Here is an 18,812-nt window from a genome sequence, read left to right on the forward strand (position 1 = left end):
GCAAGATAAATACACAGTTGAGGGGTGGGCTGCATGGTTATGTTTTTGAGTAAATATTGAAACTGACCTCAGTGGCTCATTAGCAGAGCTGCGGCTAATGACTGGTGCCAAATCATGATGAAGCAAGCACCATGGCTCGTAGGGGACCCACAACACGCTTTTCTTAGCTCACTGAATTAAAGTATAAACTTCCGCCGTGTGTGAGTGGTAAAGGCTTGTTAATATAGTTCCTTTTCCAATTCAAGTCTGACAACAAGAGGCAGGAACCACGTGGCTTCGGAAGCTCAGGAAAGTAGCCACCAACCACAGAGAAAGAGAGAACTGGCAGTATGAGAGGTGGAGAAAACAGAAGCGGGAGCAAGGAGCTCAAATGAGATTGATGGCGTTTAAATAGAGCGCGTAAAGGAACAGTTACACAGCTAAGAAATGGGAAAGACAGACTAGGGAAAAAAACACAGAAAGAGCCTGTACATGAAATTCTCTTCCTGGGACAGCAGGTTAAGAGAAATTACACATGGGGAGGTTAAGCATGTAACACGGGGGAGAATAAAAAAGAAAATGCAGTTTTATGAAGTGTGTTTGCCAATCCAGCCAGCACTTTTGTTCTATTTCTCTCTTTGCGTCTTTTATTGGTAAAGTAACTTTCAAGTGCATGCGCAAGTATGAATGAGAGAGCAACGGTATAATAACTTGAAGCGTTTACACCAGTGCTAAAGTAGGAATGAGGTGTAGCAAAGACATGAAAGAGGTAGCGATAACAAATATGTGGAGAGGCAATAGTGACACAAAAATAAGCCACCTATTTATAAAACTGAAATGGAAGAAATACTAAAGGTTAACTTCTGAAATTGTAGCCGATAATAAAAAGATTCTCGTTGTTGGCAGGATTCGAACCTGCGCGGGGATACCCCATTGGATTTCTAGTCCATCGCCTTAACCACTCGGCCACAACAACTTGCTGTAAGCTGCCTACAAATATTTTGTTTGAAAGTTTTGAAGTTTTCCCACATCAAAGTACTGATATTCTGCAATGCGCTTTTTAAAAACAATGTTTTTTTCATCATGCACGTTCTGTCCTAAAAACAAAAATTGCATGAGTATATCTCTGGATCTGTAAAAGGATACGCTTGCATTCAAACTCTCTTGTGGCACTCAAGTTTTTTGGACCCTGTTGCACTCTGTTTTTGCGCTGCTTTTAGTCTACGACCCATATTACAGAAGTCAACCATCTCTGAGTATTTGGGACTCCTTTGTAAGTGCCTTATCTTTAATCCTTGAAAAGCTCTATAATAAAGGGGTCTGTCAAAGATTGCTTGAATGGAAGATAAAAGAAGGCCCACTTGTCTCACCAAATGCAGTAGAGAAACCTGATGTTTTACTCATGTTATCCTTAGTTCAGTGTTTGTTAGACCTGGCATCCTTAAGGTGGCCTACCAGCAACCTTTTTGCTTTTTACCTCACGTTTTGCTGTATCTTTATGTTGGCCTTAGGACTCTAATCACTTTATCACTACTGTGAGAAAGTGGCTCTGTATATACTGTTCCCAAATAGGTACAGTGTGCACAGAGTCCCCAGTCCCCAGAGGTTTGGCAGAGGCTAAAGTTAGATATAACCTTACTCTCTAAAGTGGTAGCTTGCCGAGCAGTAAGGCAGTATCAGAGTACAGTGTAAAACATTGGTTGTACCCACTCAGTCAGCAAATGGTCTCACACACTCAAGAACTGAACTCTAGGCCATTGGTTTGCATACAAAAGATATTGTTGTTTTATTTTAGAACCAACAATAGGTATCAAAATATACTTTCTCAGAATGAGATGCTTTAGTTAAATACTTTGCAATAGGCAATTGACTTTTGCAGGTCATAGTTACAGTTTATTGCAATAGGCAACACAATTTGAATCACAATAATACATTGAGCTCAATGGGAATTTTAAGTTATATGCAATTAATTACTTTCAGGATTACTTTTCTAAATCCAGGACTGGATCCTAGATTCAGTCCTGGGACAGTTCTTGGAAACAAGTGAGTAAATTCGTTTTAGTTACTGTTGTGATTTTTAAGCAATATTTTGCTATTTTAAAAGTTGACACTTAGAAACTTTTGCTGATCAAATTACCAATGTTATCCTATGGAAGGAAATTCACTTAGCAGGTAAGTGGGGTTATGGTTACTTTTTCTAGGTCAGTGTTGGATCCTAGATCCAGCACTACTGTACCACCTGTAAGCAGTTGAGAAACTGCGTTTAAGTTATACAGGCGATTTTTAAGGAATATTTACATGTTTGCAAAATCGACACTTAGAAGAAATTTCACAGAAAAACAGTCAATGGTTTCCTATGGAAGAAAATTCAAGTTACGGGTAAAGTACGTTCTCGTTACTTTTGTAATCCAGTGCTGGGCTCCTAGGCTCAGTACTGGGACATCTATCTAAAACAGGTAAACAATTACGTTTTCACAGTTGGTACGATTTTTAAAGAATATTTGTAAGTTTCAAAAATCGACACTTAGAAAATTTTCAGCAAAAAGCAGGCAATGATATCCCATGGAAGGAAATTCGAGTTACTGGTAAGTACGGTTAAAATTACTTTTCAGGGTCAGTACTGAGCTCCAAGATGCAGCACTGAGGTCTCTCCTGATAACAGGTGAGTAAATCAGAATTCGTTGTTTGGCTGATTTTAGATGAATATTTTAAAGTTCCAAAACTCCACACCACTTAGAAGAATTTCCAAGTGAAACCACTCAATGTTAGCCTATGGAAGAAAAGTGAGTTATCGGCTTTTAGGTAAGTACTCGACTGGCAGAGATATGGTTCTGGGCATAGACTCAGGGGTCTCCCAGGGGAGTCCCAGCCTACTTGCCAAGCCTTAAACTCCCCTTTTATTACATATAATTTACACCTAAGGTAGGCCCTAGGTAGTCCTAGGTGCATGATGCTATGTAAGTAAAAAATAAGATATGTACTTTGGTGGTTCGCGTGTCCTGTAAGTACCAAACAGTCTATTTCATTTTTCACTACTGTGAGGTCTACCCCTCTCATAGGTTAGCTCTGTGTATTCCCCTATACTTTTTATTTGGTAATTCCATATCGGAGAGGAGTAGCTTTATTTATTTATTGAAAATCCTACTTACTGGTGAGGTTGGATTTAACTTTACTATTTTAGAAATGCCACTTTTAGAGAGTGAACATGTCTCTGCACTTACTGCTCTATTTGCCTGAAACCTGGCCCCAATACAAGTCTGGATTGGGCTGGGTGACAGCAAAATTTGTGCCTTCCCTCTAGAGAGCCACAACACAGGTCACTCAACTGCACCTGGGGGGTGAGCTCCGCTCCCCCTCCACCCCCAATAGGTTCAAGAACGATAATTTATGTAAGTAAATACATTATAGCTACAGCTTATAATCATGCGAGTTTAAATCATTTGTTGTTAGATGGTTTAAATATTTGAAAGGATCTGTTTTTAATAGACATTTTACAAAAACCACTGGTACATTTGCTAATTCTGTAAAATTAACACCCAACTGCCGTGACATTGCCAACCACAATGCCGTGACTCGGATTCGAACCGAGGTTGCTGCGGCCACAACGCAGAGTACTAACCACTATACGATCACGGCGAGCTACTTGGGCTCAACGACATACAGTGACATGGAGAATTTATAATTCGGAACACTCAGGGCTGTTCCTGTGATAGGCTGGATGTATTCATTGCTTCCTCATTCCTCATTCAGAGGCTGCGTCTCCTCAGTGGTTGATAGGCTGAAACCGTTTCCTGGCCGCCTGCTTGTGAAATGCCAGGAGTCAAAGATCACACATTACACTTGCGGACCTGTGATGGGACACCAATGCAGAGAAACCCACCTGGCACAGGCCTTCTATTCTGTCTATTAGACCTGCATCTTCCCTGCACCTTTCAAGCCATTTATATGTGAAGCAAGAAAGAGTTAGAGAGTGATCCATCTACACTTCTATAGGGAGGATGTCGCCGTGAGCTCCTCCCAGCTAATCACACGAACAGAAGAAAAGCAAGATAAATACACAGTTGAGGGGTGGGCTGCATGGTTATGTTTTTGAGTAAATATTGAAACTGACCTCAGTGGCTCATTAGCAGAGCTGCGGCTAATGACTGGTGCCAAATCATGATGAAGCAAGCACCATGGCTCGTAGGGGACCCACAACACGCTTTTCTTAGCTCACTGAATTAAAGTATAAACTTCCGCCGTGTGTGAGTGGTAAAGGCTTGTTAATATGGTTCCTTTTCCAATTCAAGTCTGACAACAAGAGGCAGGAACCACGTGGCTTCGGAAGCTCAGGAAAGTAGCCACCAACCACAGAGAAAGAGAGAACTGGCAGTATGAGAGGTGGAGAAAACAGAAGCGGGAGCAAGGAGCTCAAATGAGATTGATGGCGTTTAAATAGAGCGCGTAAAGGAACAGTTACACAGCTAAGAAATGGGAAAGACAGACTAGGGAAAAAAACACAGAAAGAGCCTGTACATGAAATTCTCTTCCTGGGACAGCAGGTTAAGAGAAATTACACATGGGGAGGTTAAGCATGTAACACGGGGGAGAATAAAAAAGAAAATGCAGTTTTATGAAGTGTGTTTGCCAATCCAGCCAGCACTTTTGTTCTATTTCTCTCTTTGCGTCTTTTATTGGTAAAGTAACTTTCAAGTGCATGCGCAGGTATGAATGAGAGAGCAACGGTATAATAATTTGAAGCGTTTACACCAGTGCTAAAGTAGGAATGAGGTGTAGCAAAGACATGAAAGAGGTAGCGATAACAAATATGTGGAGAGGCAATAGTGACACAAAAATAAGCCACCTATTTATAAAACTGAAATGGAAGAAATACTAAAGGTTAACTTCTGAAATTGTAGCCGATAATAAAATGATTCTCGTTGTTGGCAGGATTCGAACCTGCGCGGGGATACCCCAATGGATTTCTAGTCCATCGCCTTAACCACTCGGCCACAACAACTTGCTGTAAGCTGCCTACAAATATTTTGTTTGAAAGTTTTGAAGTTTTCCCACATCAAAGTACTGATATTCTGCAATGCGCTTTTTAAAAACAATGTTTTTTTCATCATGCACGTTCTGTCCTAAAAACAAAAATTGCATGAGTATATCTCTGGATCTGTAAAAGGATACGCTTGCATTCAAACTCTCTTGTGGCACTCAAGTTTTTTGGACCCTGTTGCACTCTGTTTTTGCGCTGCTTTTAGTCTACGACCCATATTACAGAAGTCAACCATCTCTGATTATTTGGGACTCCTTTGTAAGTGCCTTATCTTTAATCCTTGAAAAGCTCTATAATAAAGGGGTCTGTCAAAGATTGCTTGAATGGAAGATAAAAGAAGGCCCACTTGTCTCACCAAATGCAGTAGAGAAACCTGATGTTTTATTCATGTTATCCTTAGTTCAGTTTTTGTTAGACCTGGCATCCTTAAGGTGGCCTACCAGCAACCTTTTTGCTTTTCACCTCACGTTTTGCTGTATCTTTATGTTGGCCGTAGGACTCTAATCACTTTATCACTACTGTGAGAAAGTGGCTCTGTATATACTGTTCCCAAATAGGTACAGTGTGCACAGAGTCCCCAGTCCCCAGAGGTTTGGCAGAGGCTAAAGTTAGATATAACCTTACTCTCTAAAGTGGTAGCTTGCCGAGCAGTAAGGCAGTATCAGAGTACAGTGTAAAACATTTGTTGTACACACTCAGTCAGCAAATGGTCTCACACACTCAAGAACTGAACTCTAGGCCATTGGTTTGCATACAAAAGATATTGTTGTTTTATTTTAGAACACACAATAGGTATCAAAATATACTTTCTCAGAATGAGATGCTTTAGTTAAATACTTTGCAATAGGCAATTGACTTTTGCAGGTCATAGTTACAGTTTATTGCAATAGGCAACACAATTTGAATCACAACAATACATTGAGCTCAATGGGAATTTTAAGTTATATGCAATTAATTACTTTCAGGATTACTTTTCTAAATCCAGGACTGGATCCTAGATTCAGTCCTGGGACAGTTCTTGGAAACAAGTGAGTAAATTCGTTTTAGTTACTGTTGTGATTTTTAAGCAATATTTTGCTATTTTAAAAGTTGACACTTAGAAACTTTTGCTGATCAAATTACCAATGTTATCCTATGGAAGGAAATTCACTTAGCAGGTAAGTGGGGTTATGGTTACGTTTTCTAGGTCAGTGTTGGATCCTAGATCCAGCACTACTGTACCACCTGTAAGCAGTTGAGAAACTGCGTTTAAGTTATACAGGCGATTTTTAAGGAATATTTACATGCTTGCAAAATCGACACTTAGAAGAAATTTCACAGAAAAACAGTCAATGGTTTCCTATGGAAGAAAATTCAAGTTACGGGTAAAGTACGTTCTCGTTACTTTTGTAATCCAGTGCTGGGCTCCTAGGCTCAGTACTGGGACATCTATCTAAAACAGGTAAACAATTACGTTTTCACAGTTGGTACGATTTTTAAAGAATATTTGTAAGTTTCAAAAATCGACACTTAGAAAATTTTCAGCAAAAAGCAGGCAATGATATCCCATGGAAGGAAATTCGAGTTACTGGTAAGTACGGTTAAAATTACTTTTCAGGGTCAGTACTGAGCTCCAAGATGCAGCACTGAGGTCTCTCCTGATAACAGGTGAGTAAATCAGAATTCGTTGTTCGGCTGATTTTAGATGAATATTTTAAAGTTCCAAAACTCCACACCACTTAGAAGAATTTCCAAGTGAAACCACTCAATGTTAGCCTATGGAAGAAAAGTGAGTTAGGTAAGTACTCAACTGGCAGAGTTATGGTTCTGGGCATAGACTCAGGGGTCTCCCAGGGGAGTCCCAGCCTACTTGCCAAGCCTTAAACTCCCCTTTTATTACATATAATTTACACCTAAGGTAGGCCCTAGGTAGTCCTAGGTGCATGATGCTATGTAAGTAAAAAATAAGATATGTACTTTGGTGGTTCGCGTGTCCTGTAAGTACCAAACAGTCTATTTCATTTTTCACTACTGTGAGGTCTACCCCTCTCATAGGTTAGCTCTGTGTATTCCCCTATACTTTTTATTTGGTAATTCCATATCGGAGAGGAGTAGCTTTATTTATTTATTGAAAATCCTACTTACTGGTGAGGTTGGATTTAACTTTACTATTTTAGAAATGCCACTTTTAGAGAGTGAACATGTCTCTGCACTTACTGCTCTATTTGCCTGAAACCTGGCCCCAATACACGTCTGGATTGGGCTGGGTGACAGCAAAATTTGTGCCTTCCCTCTAGAGAGCCACAACACAGGTCACTCAACTGCACCTGGGGGGTGAGCTCCGCTCCCCCTCCACCCCCAATAGGTTCAAGAACGATAATTTATGTAAGTAAATACATTATATCTACAGCTTATAATCATGCGAGTTTAAATCATTTGTTGTTAGATGGTTTAAATATTTGAAAGGATCTGTTTTTAATAGACATTTTACAAAAACCACTGGTACATTTGCTAATTCTGTAAAATTAACACCCAACTGCCGTGACATTGCCAACCACAATGCCGTGACTCGGATTCGAGCCAAGGTTGCTGCGGCCACAACGCAGAGTACTAACCACTATACGATCACGGCGAGCTACTTGGGCTCAACGACATACAGTGACATGGAGAATTTATAATTCGGAACACTCAGGGCTGTTCCTGTGATAGGCTGGATGTATTCATTGCTTCCTCATTCCTCATTCAGAGGCTGCGTCTCCTCAGTGGTTGATACGCTGAAAACCGTTTCCTGGCCGCCTGCTTGTGAAATGCCAGGAGTCAAAGATCACACATTACACTTGCGGACCTGTGATGGGACACCAATGCAGAGAAACCCACCTGGCACAGACCTTCTATTCTGTCTATTAGACCTGCATCTTCCCTGCACCTTTCAAGCCATTTGTATGTGAAGCAAGAAAGAGTTAGAGAGTGATCCATCTACACTTTTATAGGGAGGATGTCGCCGTGAGCTCCTCCCAGCTAATCACACGAACAGCAGAAAAGCAAGATAAATACACAGTTGAGGGGTGGGCTGCATGGTTATGTTTTTGAGTAAATATTGAAACTGACCTCAGTGGCTCATTAGCAGAGCTGCGGCTAATGACTGGTGCCAAATCATGATGAAGCAAGCACCATGGCTCGTAGGGGACCCACAACACGCTTTTCTTAGCTCACTGAATTAAAGTATAAACTTCCGCCGTGTGTGAGTGGTAAAGGCTTGTTAATATAGTTCCTTTTCCAATTCAAGTCTGACAACAAGAGGCAGGAACCACGTGGCTTCGGAAGCTCAGGAAAGTAGCCACCAACCACAGAGAAAGAGAGAACTGGCAGTATGAGAGGTGGAGAAAACAGAAGCGGGAGCAAGGAGCTCAAATGAAATTGATGGCGTTTAAATAGAGCGCGTAAAGGAACAGTTACACAGCTAAGAAATGGGAAAGACAGACTAGGGAAAAAAACACAGAAAGAGCCTGTACATGAAATTCTCTTCCTGGGACAGCAGGTTAAGAGAAATTACACATGGGGAGGTTAAGCATGTAACACGGGGGAGAATAAAAAAGAAAATGCAGTTTTATGAAGTGTGTTTGCCAATCCAGCCAGCACTTTTGTTCTATTTCTCTCTTTGCGTCTTTTATTGGTAAAGTAACTTTCAAGTGCATGCGCAGGTATGAATGAGAGAGCAACGGTATAATAATTTGAAGCGTTTACACCAGTGCTAAAGTAGGAATGAGGTGTAGCAAAGACATGAAAGAGGTAGCGATAACAAATATGTGGAGAGGCAATAGTGACACAAAAATAAGCCACCTATTTATAAAACTGAAATGGAAGAAATACTAAAGGTTAACTTCTGAAATTGTAGCCGATAATAAAAAGATTCTCGTTGTTGGCAGGATTCGAACCTGCGCGGGGATACCCCAATGGATTTCTAGTCCATCGCCTTAACCACTCGGCCACAACAACTTCCTGTAAGCTGCCTACAAATATTTTGTTTGAAAGTTTTGAAGTTTTCCCACATCAAAGTACTGATATTCTGCAATGCGCTTTTTAAAAACAATGTTTGTTTCATCATGCACGTTCTGTCCTAAAAACAAAAATTGCATGAGTATATCTCTGGATCTGTAAAAGGATACGCTTGCATTCAAACTCTCTTGTGGCACTCAAGTTTTTTGGACCCTGTTGCACTCTGTTTTTGCGCTGCTTTTAGTCTACGACCCATATTATAGAAGTCAACCATCTCTGAGTATTTGGGACTCCTTTGTAAGTGCCTTATCTTTAATCCTTGAAAAGCTCTATAATAAAGGGGTCTGTCAAAGATTGCTTGAATGGAAGATAAAAGAAGGCCCACTTGTCTCACCAAATGCAGTAGAGAAACCTGATGTTTTACTCATGTTATCCTTAGTTCAGTGTTTGTTAGACCTGGCATCCTTAAGGTGGCCTACCAGCAACCTTTTTGCTTTTCACCTCACGTTTTGCTGTATCTTTATGTTGGCCTTAGGACTCTAATCACTTTATCACTACTGTGAGAAAGTGGCTCTGTATATACTGTTCCCAAATAGGTACAGTGTGCACAGAGTCCCCAGTCCCCAGAGGTTTGGCAGAGGCTAAAGTTAGATATAACCTTACTCTCTAAAGTGGTAGCTTGCCGAGCAGTAAGGCAGTATCAGAGTACAGTGTAAAACATTTGTTGTACACACTCAGTCAGCAAATGGTCTCACACACTCAAGAACTGAACTCTAGGCCATTGGTTTGCATACAAAAGATATTGTTGTTTTATTTTAGAACCAACAATAGGTATCAAAATATACTTTCTCAGAATGAGATGCTTTAGTTAAATACTTTGCAATAGGCAATTGACTTTTGCAGGTCATAGTTACAGTTTATTGCAATAGGCAACACAATTTGAATCACAATAATACATTGAGCTCAATGGGAATTTTAAGTTATATGCAATTAATTACTTTCAGGATTACTTTTCTAAATCCAGGACTGGATCCTAGATCCAGTCCTGGGACAGTTCTTGGAAACAAGTGAGTAAATTCGTTTTAGTTACGGTTGTGATTTTTAAGCAATATTTTGCTATTTTAAAAGTTGACACTTAGAAACTTTTGCTGATCAAATTACCAATGTTATCCTATGGAAGGAAATTCACTTAGCAGGTAAGTGGGGTTATGGTTACTTTTTCTAGGTCAGTGTTGGATCCTAGATCCAGCACTACTGTACCACCTGTAAGCAGTTGAGAAACTGCGTTTAAGTTATACAGGCGATTTTTAAGTAATATTTACATGTTTGCAAAATCGACACTTAGAAGAAATTTCACAGAAAAACAGTCAATGGTTTCCTATGGAAGAAAATTCAAGTTACGGGTAAAGTACGTTCTCGTTACTTTTGTAATCCAGTGCTGGGCTCCTAGGCTCAGTACTGGGACATCTATCTAAAACAGGTAAACAATTACGTTTTCACAGTTGGTACGATTTTTAAAGAATATTTGTAAGTTTCAAAAATCGACACTTAGAAAATTTTCAGCAAAAAGCAGGCAATGATATCCCATGGAAGGAAATTCGAGTTACTGGTAAGTACGGTTAAAATTACTTTTCAGGGTCAGTACTGAGCTCCAAGATGCAGCACTGAGGTCTCTCCTGATAACAGGTGAGTAAATCAGAATTCGTTGTTCGGCTGATTTTAGATGAATATTTTAAAGTTCCAAAACTCCACACCACTTAGAAGAATTTCCAAGTGAAACCACTCAATGTTAGCCTATGGAAGAAAAGTGAGTTATCGGCTTTTAGGTAAGTACTTGACTGGCAGAGTTATGGTTCTGGGCATAGACTCAGGGGTCTCCCAGGGGAGTCCCAGCCTACTTGCCAAGCCTTAAACTCCCCTTTTATTACATATAATTTACACCTAAGGTAGGCCCTAGGTAGTCCTAGGTGCATGATGCTATGTAAGTAAAAAATAAGATATGTACTTTGGTGGTTCGCGTGTCCTGTAAGTACCAAACAGTCTATTTAATTTTTCACTACTGTGAGGTCTACCCCTCTCATAGGTTAGCTCTGTGTATTCCCCTATACTTTTTATTTGGTAATTCCATATCGGAGAGGAGTAGCTTTATTTATTTATTGAAAATCCTACTTACTGGTGAGGTTGGATTTAACTTTACTATTTTAGAAATGCCACTTTTAGAGAGTGAACATGTCTCTGCACTTACTGCTCTATTTGCCTGAAACCTGGCCCCAATACACGTCTGGATTGGGCTGGGTGACAGCAAAATTTGTGCCTTCCCTCTAGAGAGCCACAACACAGGTCACTCAACTGCACCTGGGGGGTGAGCTCCGCTCCCCCTCCACCCCCAATAGGTTCAAGAACGATAATTTATGTAAGTAAATACATTATAGCTACAGCTTATAATCATGCGAGTTTAAATCATTTGTTGTTAGATGGTTTAAATATTTGAAAGGATCTGTTTTTAATAGACATTTTACAAAAACCACTGGTACATTTGCTAATTCTGTAAAATTAACACCCAACTGCCGTGACATTGCCAACCACAATGCCGTGACTCGGATTCGAACCGAGGTTGCTGCGGCCACAACGCAGAGTACTAACCACTATACGATCACGGCGAGCTACTTGGGCTCAACGACATACAATGACATGGAGAATTTATAATTCGGAACACTCAGGGCTGTTCCTGTGATAGGCTGGATGTATTCATTGCTTCCTCATTCCTCATTCAGAGGCTGCGTCTCCTCAGTGGTTGATAGGCTGAAACCGTTTCCTGGCCGCCTGCTTGTGAAATGCCAGGAGTCAAAGATCACACATTACACTTGCGGACCTGTGATGGGACACCAATGCAGAGAAACCCACCTGGCACAGGCCTTCTATTCTGTCTATTAGACCTGCATCTTCCCTGCACCTTTCAAGCCATTTGTATGTGAAGCAAGAAAGAGTTAGAGAGTGATCCATCTACACTTTTATAGGGAGGATGTCGCCGTGAGCTCCTCCCAGCTAATCACACGAACAGCAGAAAAGCAAGATAAATACACAGTTGAGGGGTGGGCTGCATGGTTATGTTTTTGAGTAAATATTGAACCTGACCTCAGTGGCTCATTAGCAGAGCTGCGGCTAATGACTGGTGCCAAATGATGATGAAGCAAGCACAATGGCTCGTAGGGGACCCACAACACGCTTTTCTTAGCTCACTGAATTAAAGTATAAACTTCCGCCGTGTGTGAGTGGTAAAGGCTTGTTAATATGGTTCCTTTTCCAATTCAAGTCTGACAACAAGAGGCAGGAACCACATGGCTTCGGAAGCTCAGGAAAGTAGCCACCAACCACAGAGAAAGAGAGAACTGGCAGTATGAGAGGTGGAGAAAACAGAAGCTGGAGCAAGGAGCTCAAATGAGATTGATGGCGTTTAAATAGAGCGCGTAAAGGAACAGTTACACAGCTAAGAAATGGGAAAGACAGACTAGGGAAAAAAACACAGAAAGAGCCTGTACATGAAATTCTCTTCCTGGGACAGCAGGTTAAGAGAAATTACACATGGGGAGGTTAAGCATGTAACACGGGGGAGAATAAAAAAGAAAATGCAGTTTTATGAAGTGTGTTTGCCAATCCAGCCAGCACTTTTGTTCTATTTCTCTCTTTGCGTCTTTTATTGGTAAAGTAACTTTCAAGTGCATGCGCAGGTATGAATGAGAGAGCAACGGTATAATAATTTGAAGCGTTTACACCAGTGCTAAAGTAGGAATGAGGTGTAGCAAAGACATGAAAGAGGTAGCGATAACAAATATGTGGAGAGGCAATAGTGACACAAAAATAAGCCACCTATTTATAAAACTGAAATGGAAGAAATACTAAAGGTTAACTTCTGAAATTGTAGCCGATAATAAAAAGATTCTTGTTGTTGGCAGGATTCGAACCTGCGCGGGGATACCCCAATGGATTTCTAGTCCATCGCCTTAACCACTCGGCCACAACAACTTGCTGTAAGCTGCCTACAAATATTTTGTTTGAAAGTTTTGAAGTTTTCCCACATCAAAGTACTGATATTCTGCAATGCGCTTTTTAAAAACAATGTTTTTTTCATCATGCACGTTCTGTCCTAAAAATAAAAATTGCATGAGTATATCTCTGGATCTGTAAAAGGATACGCTTGCATTCAAACTCTCTTGTGGCACTCAAGTTTTTTGGACCCTGTTGCACTCTGTTTTTGTGCTGCTTTTAGTCTACGACCCATATTACAGAAATCAACCATCTCTGATTATTTGGGACTCCTTTGTAAGTGCCTTATCTTTAATCCTTGAAAAGCTCTATAATAAAGGGGTCTGTCAAAGATTGCTTAAATGGAAGATAAAAGAAGGCCCACTTGTCTCACCAAATGCAGTAGAGAAACCTGATGTTTTACTCATGTTATCCTTAGTTCAGTTTTTGTTAGACCTGGCATCCTTAAGGTGGCCTACCAGCAACCTTTTTGCTTTTCACCTCACGTTTTGCTGTATCTTTATGTTGGCCGTAGGACTCTAATCACTTTATCACTACTGTGAGAAAGTGGCTCTGTATATACTGTTCCCAAATAGGTACAGTGTGCACAGAGTCCCCAGTCCCCAGAGGTTTGGCAGAGGCTAAAGTTAGATATAACCTTCCTCTCTAAAGTGGTAGCTTGCCGAGCAGTAAGGCAGTATCAGAGTACAGTGTAAAACATTTGTTGTACACACTCAGTCAGCAAATGGTCTCACACACTCAAGAACTGAACTCTAGGCCATTGGTTTGCATACAAAAGATATTGTTGTTTTATTTTAGAACCAACAATAGGTATCAAAATATACTTTCTCAGAATGAGATGCTTTAGTTAAATACTTTGCAATAGGCAATTGACTTTTGCAGGTCATAGTTACAGTTTATTGCAATAGGCAACACAATTTGAATCACAATAATACATTGAGCTCAATGGGAATTTTAAGTTATATGCAATTAATTACTTTCAGGATTACTTTTCTAAATCCAGGACTGGATCCTAGATTCAGTCCTGGGACAATTCTTGGAAACAAGTGAGTAAATTCGTTTTAGTTACTGTTGTGATTTTTAAGCAATATTTTGCTATTTTAAAAGTTGACACTTAGAAACTTTTGCTGATCAAATTACCAATGTTATCCTATGGAAGGAAATTCACTTAGCAGGTAAGTGGGGTTATGGTTACGTTTTCTAGGTCAGTGTTGGATCCTAGATCCAGCACTACTGTACCACCTGTAAGCAGTTGAGAAACTGCGTTTAAGTTATACAGGCGATTTTTAAGGAATATTTACATGTTTGCAAAATCGACACTTAGAAGAAATTTCACAGAAAAACAGTCAATGGTTTCCTATGGAAGAAAATTCAAGTTACGGGTAAAGTACGTTCTCGTTACTTTTGTAATCCAGTGCTGGGCTCCTAGGCTCAGTACTGGGACATCTATCTAAAACAGGTAAACAATTACGTTTTCACAGTTGGTACGATTTTTAAAGAATATTTGTAAGTTTCAAAAATCGACACTTAGAACATTTTCAGCAAAAAGCAGGCAATGATATCCCATGGAAGGAAATTCGAGTTACTGGTAAGTACAGTTAAAATTACTTTTCAGGGTCAGTACCGAGCTCCAAGATGCAGCACTGAGGTCTCTCCTGATAACAGGTGAGTAAATCAGAATTCGTTGTTCGGCTGATTTTAGATGAATATTTGAAAGTTCCAAAACTCCACACCACTTAGAAGAATTTCCAAGTGAAACCACTCAATGTTAGCATATGGAAGAAAAGTGAGTTATCGGCTTTTAGGTAAGTACTCGACTGGCAGAGTTATGGTTCTGGGCATAGACTCAGGGGTCTCCCAGGGGAGTCCCAGCCTACTTGCCAAGCCTTAAACTCCCCTTTTATTACATATAATTTACACCTAAGGTAGGCCCTAGGTAGTCCTAGGTGCATGATGCTATGTAAGTAAAAAATAAGATATGTACTTTGGTGGTTCGCGTGTCATGTAAGTACCAAACAGTCTATTTCATTTTTCACTACTGTGAGGTCTACCCCTCTCATAGGTTAGCTCTGTGTATTCCCCTATACTTTTAATTTGGTAATTCAATATAGGAGAGGAGTAGCTTTATTTATTTATTGAAAATCCTACTTACTGGTGAGGTTGGATTTAACTTTACTATTTTAGAAATGCCACTTTTAGAGAGTGAACATTTCTCTGCACTTACTGCTCTATTTGCCTGAAACCTGGCCCCAATACACGTCTGGATTGGGCTGGGTGACAGCAAAATTTTTGCCTTCCCTCTAGAGAGCCACAACACAGGTCACTCAACTGCACCTGGGGGGTGAGCTCCGCTCCCCCTCCACCCCCAATAGGTTCAAGAACGATAATTTATGTAAGTAAATACATTATAGTTACAGCTTATAATCATGCGAGTTTAAATCATTTGTTGTTAGATGGTTTAAATATTTGAAAGGATCTGTTTTTAATAGACATTTTACAAAAACCACTGGTACATTTGCTAATTCTGTAAAATTAACACCCAACTGCCGTGACATTGCCAACCACAATGCCGTGACTCGGATTCGAACCGAGGTTGCTGCGGCCACAACGCAGAGTACTAACCACCATACGATCACGGCGAGCTACTTGGGCTCAACGACATACAGTGACATGGAGAATTTATAACTCGGAACACTCAGGGCTGTTCCTGTGATAGGCTGGATGTATTCATTGCTTCCTCATTCCTCATTCAGAGGCTGCGTCTCCTCAGTGGTTGATAGGCTGAAACCGTTTCCTGGCCGCCTGCTTGTGAAATGCCAGGAGTCAAAGATCACACATTACACTTGCGGACCTGTGATGGGACACCAATGCAGAGAAACCCACCTGGCACAGACCTTCTATTCTGTCTATTAGACCTGCATCTTCCCTGCACCTTTCAAGCCATTTGTATGTGAAGCAAGAAAGAGTTAGAGAGTGATCCATCTACACTTTTATAGGGAGGATGTCGCCGTGAGCTCCTCCCAGCTAATCACACGAACAGCAGAAAAGGAAGATAAATACACAGTTGAGGGGTGGGCTGCATGGTTATGTTTTTGAGTAAATATTGAAACTGACCTCAGTGGCTCATTAGCAGAGCTGCGGCTAATGACTGGTGCCAAATCATGATGAAGCAAGCACCATGGCTCGTAGGGGACCCACAACACGCTTTTCTTAGCTCACTGAATTAAAGTATAAACTTCCGCCGTGTGTGAGTGGTAAAGGCTTGTTAATATGGTTCCTTTTCCAATTCAAGTCTGACAACAAGAGGCAGGAACCACGTGGCTTCGGAAGCTCAGGAAAGTAGCCACCAACCACAGAGAAAGAGAGAACTGGCAGTATGAGAGGTGGAGAAAACAGAAGCGGGAGCAAGGAGCTCAAATGAGATTGATGGCGTTTAAATAGAGCGCGTAAAGGAACAGTTACACAGCTAAGAAATGGGAAAGACAGACTAGGGAAAAAAACACAGAAAGAGCCTGTAGATGAAATTCTCTTCCTGGGACAGCAGGTTAAGAGAAATTACACATGGGGAGGTTAAGCATGTAACACGGGGGAGAATAAAAAAGAAAATGCAGTTTTATGAAGTGTGTTTGCCAATCCAGCCAGCACTTTTGTTCTATTTCTCTCTTTGCGTCTTTTATTGGTAAAGTAACTTTCAAGTGCATGCGCAGGTATGAATGAGAGAGCAACCGTATAATAATTTGAAGCGTTTACACCAGTGCTAAAGTAGGAATGAGGTGTAGCAAAGACATGAAAGAGGTAGCGATAACAAATATGTGGAGAGGCAATAGTGACACAAAAATAAGCCACCTATTTATAAAACTGAAATGGAAGAAATACTAAAGGTTAACTTCTGAAATTGTAGCCGATAATAAAAAGATTCTCGTTGTTTGCAGGATTCGAACCTGCGCGGGGATACCCCAATGGATTTCGAGTCCATCGCCTTAACCACTCGGCCACAACAACTTCCTGTAAGCTGCCTACAAATATTTTGTTTGAAAGTTTTGAAGTTTTCCCACATCAAAGTACTGATATTCTGCAATGCGCTTTTTAAAAACAATGTTTTTTTCATCATGCACGTTCTGTCCTAAAAACAAAAATTGCATGAGTATATCTCTGGATCTGTAAAAGGATACGCTTGCATTCAAACTCTCTTGTGGCACTCAAGTTTTTTGGACCCTGTTGCACTCTGTTTTTGCGCTGCTTTTAGTCTACGACCCATATTACAGAAGTCAACCATCTCTGAGTATTTGGGACTCCTTTGTAAGTGCCTTATTTTTAATCCTTGAAAAGCTCTATAATAAAGGGGTCTGTCAAAGATTGCTTGAATGGAAGATAAAAGAAGGCCCACTTGTCTCACCAAATGCAGTAGAGAAACCTGATGTTTTACTCATGTTATCCTTAGTTCAGTGTTTGTTAGACCTGGCATCCTTAAGGTGGCCTACCAGCAACCTTTTTGCTTTTCACCTCACGTTTTGCTGTATCTTTATGTTGGCCTTAGGACTCTAATCACTTTATCACTACTGTGAGAAAGTGGCTCTGTATATACTGTTCCCAAATAGGTACAGTGTGCACAGAGTCCCCAGTCCCCAGAGGTTTGGCAGAGGCTAAAGTTAGATATAACCTTACTCTCTAAAGTGGTAGCTTGCCGAGCAGTAAGGCAGTATCAGAGTACAGTGTAAAACATTTGTTGTACACACTCAGTCAGCAAATAGTCTCACACACTCAAGAACTGAACTCTAGGCCATTGGTTTGCATACAAAAGATATTGTTGTTTTATTTTAGAACCAACAATAGGTATCAAAATATACTTTCTCAGAATGAGATGCTTTAGTTAAATACTTTGCAATAGGCAATTGACTTTTGCAGGTCATAGTTACAGTTTATTGCAATAGGCAACACAATTTGAATCACAATAATACATTGAGCTCAATGGGAATTTTAAGTTATATGCAATTAATTACTTTCAGGATTACTTTTCTAAATCCAGGACTGGATCCTAGATCCAGTCCTGGGACAGTTCTTGGAAACAAGTGAGTAAATTCGTTTTAGTTACGGTTGTGATTTTTAAGCAATATTTTGCTATTTTAAAAGTTGACACTTAGAAACTTTTGCTGATCAAATTACCAATGTTATCCTATGGAAGGAAATTCACTTAGCAGGTAAGTGGGGTTATGGTTACTTTTTCTAGGTCAGTGTTGGATCCTAGATCCAGCACTACTGTACCACCTGTAAGCAGTTGAGAAACTGCGTTTAAGTTATACAGGCGATTTTTAAGGAATATTTACATGTTTGCAAAATCGACACTTAGAAGAAATTTCACAGAAAAACAGTCAATGGTTTCCTATGGAAGAAAATTCAAGTTACGGGTAAAGTACGTTCTCGTTACTTTTGTAATCCAGTGCTGGGCTCCTAGGCTCAGTACTGGGACATCTATCTAAAACAGGTAAACAATTACGTTTTCACAGTTGGTACGATTTTTAAAGAATATTTGTAAGTTTCAAAAATCGACACTTAGAAAATTTTCAGCAAAAAGCAGGCAATGATATCCCATGGAAGGAAATTCGAGTTACTGGTAAGTACGGTTAAAATTACTTTTCAGGGTCAGTACTGAGCTCCAAGATGCAGCACTGAGGTCTCTCCTGATAACAGGTGAGTAAATCAGAATTCGTTGTTCGGCTGATTTTAGATGAATATTTTAAAGTTCCAAAACTCCACACCACTTAGAAGAATTTCCAAG

General features: G+C 40.3%; 7 non-coding genes across 7 annotated transcripts; all 7 read right to left on the reverse strand.

Moving 5' to 3' along the window:
* Positions 1-873: 873 nt before the first annotated feature.
* Positions 874-955, reverse strand: TRNAS-AGA (transfer RNA serine (anticodon AGA)). Its single transcript has one exon. It is a non-coding gene; the product is annotated as a tRNA-Ser (tRNA).
* A 2,588-nt stretch (positions 956-3,543) lies between these two features.
* TRNAH-GUG (transfer RNA histidin (anticodon GUG)) lies at positions 3,544-3,615 on the reverse strand. Its single transcript has one exon. It is a non-coding gene; the product is annotated as a tRNA-His (tRNA).
* Positions 3,616-4,896: 1,281 nt separating this feature from the next.
* Positions 4,897-4,978, reverse strand: TRNAS-AGA (transfer RNA serine (anticodon AGA)). The gene has a single exon. It is a non-coding gene; the product is annotated as a tRNA-Ser (tRNA).
* A 3,932-nt stretch (positions 4,979-8,910) lies between these two features.
* Positions 8,911-8,992, reverse strand: TRNAS-AGA (transfer RNA serine (anticodon AGA)). Its single transcript has one exon. It is a non-coding gene; the product is annotated as a tRNA-Ser (tRNA).
* Positions 8,993-11,580: 2,588 nt separating this feature from the next.
* TRNAH-GUG (transfer RNA histidin (anticodon GUG)) lies at positions 11,581-11,652 on the reverse strand. The gene has a single exon. It is a non-coding gene; the product is annotated as a tRNA-His (tRNA).
* A 1,281-nt stretch (positions 11,653-12,933) lies between these two features.
* On the reverse strand, positions 12,934-13,015 carry TRNAS-AGA (transfer RNA serine (anticodon AGA)). Its single transcript has one exon. It is a non-coding gene; the product is annotated as a tRNA-Ser (tRNA).
* A 3,941-nt stretch (positions 13,016-16,956) lies between these two features.
* On the reverse strand, positions 16,957-17,038 carry TRNAS-CGA (transfer RNA serine (anticodon CGA)). Its single transcript has one exon. It is a non-coding gene; the product is annotated as a tRNA-Ser (tRNA).
* Between the last annotated feature and the right edge of the window lie 1,774 nt (positions 17,039-18,812).

Source organism: Triturus cristatus, chromosome 12 (genome assembly GCF_964204655.1).
Source record: "Triturus cristatus chromosome 12, aTriCri1.1, whole genome shotgun sequence".
Classification (NCBI taxonomy): Eukaryota; Metazoa; Chordata; class Amphibia; order Caudata; family Salamandridae; genus Triturus; species Triturus cristatus.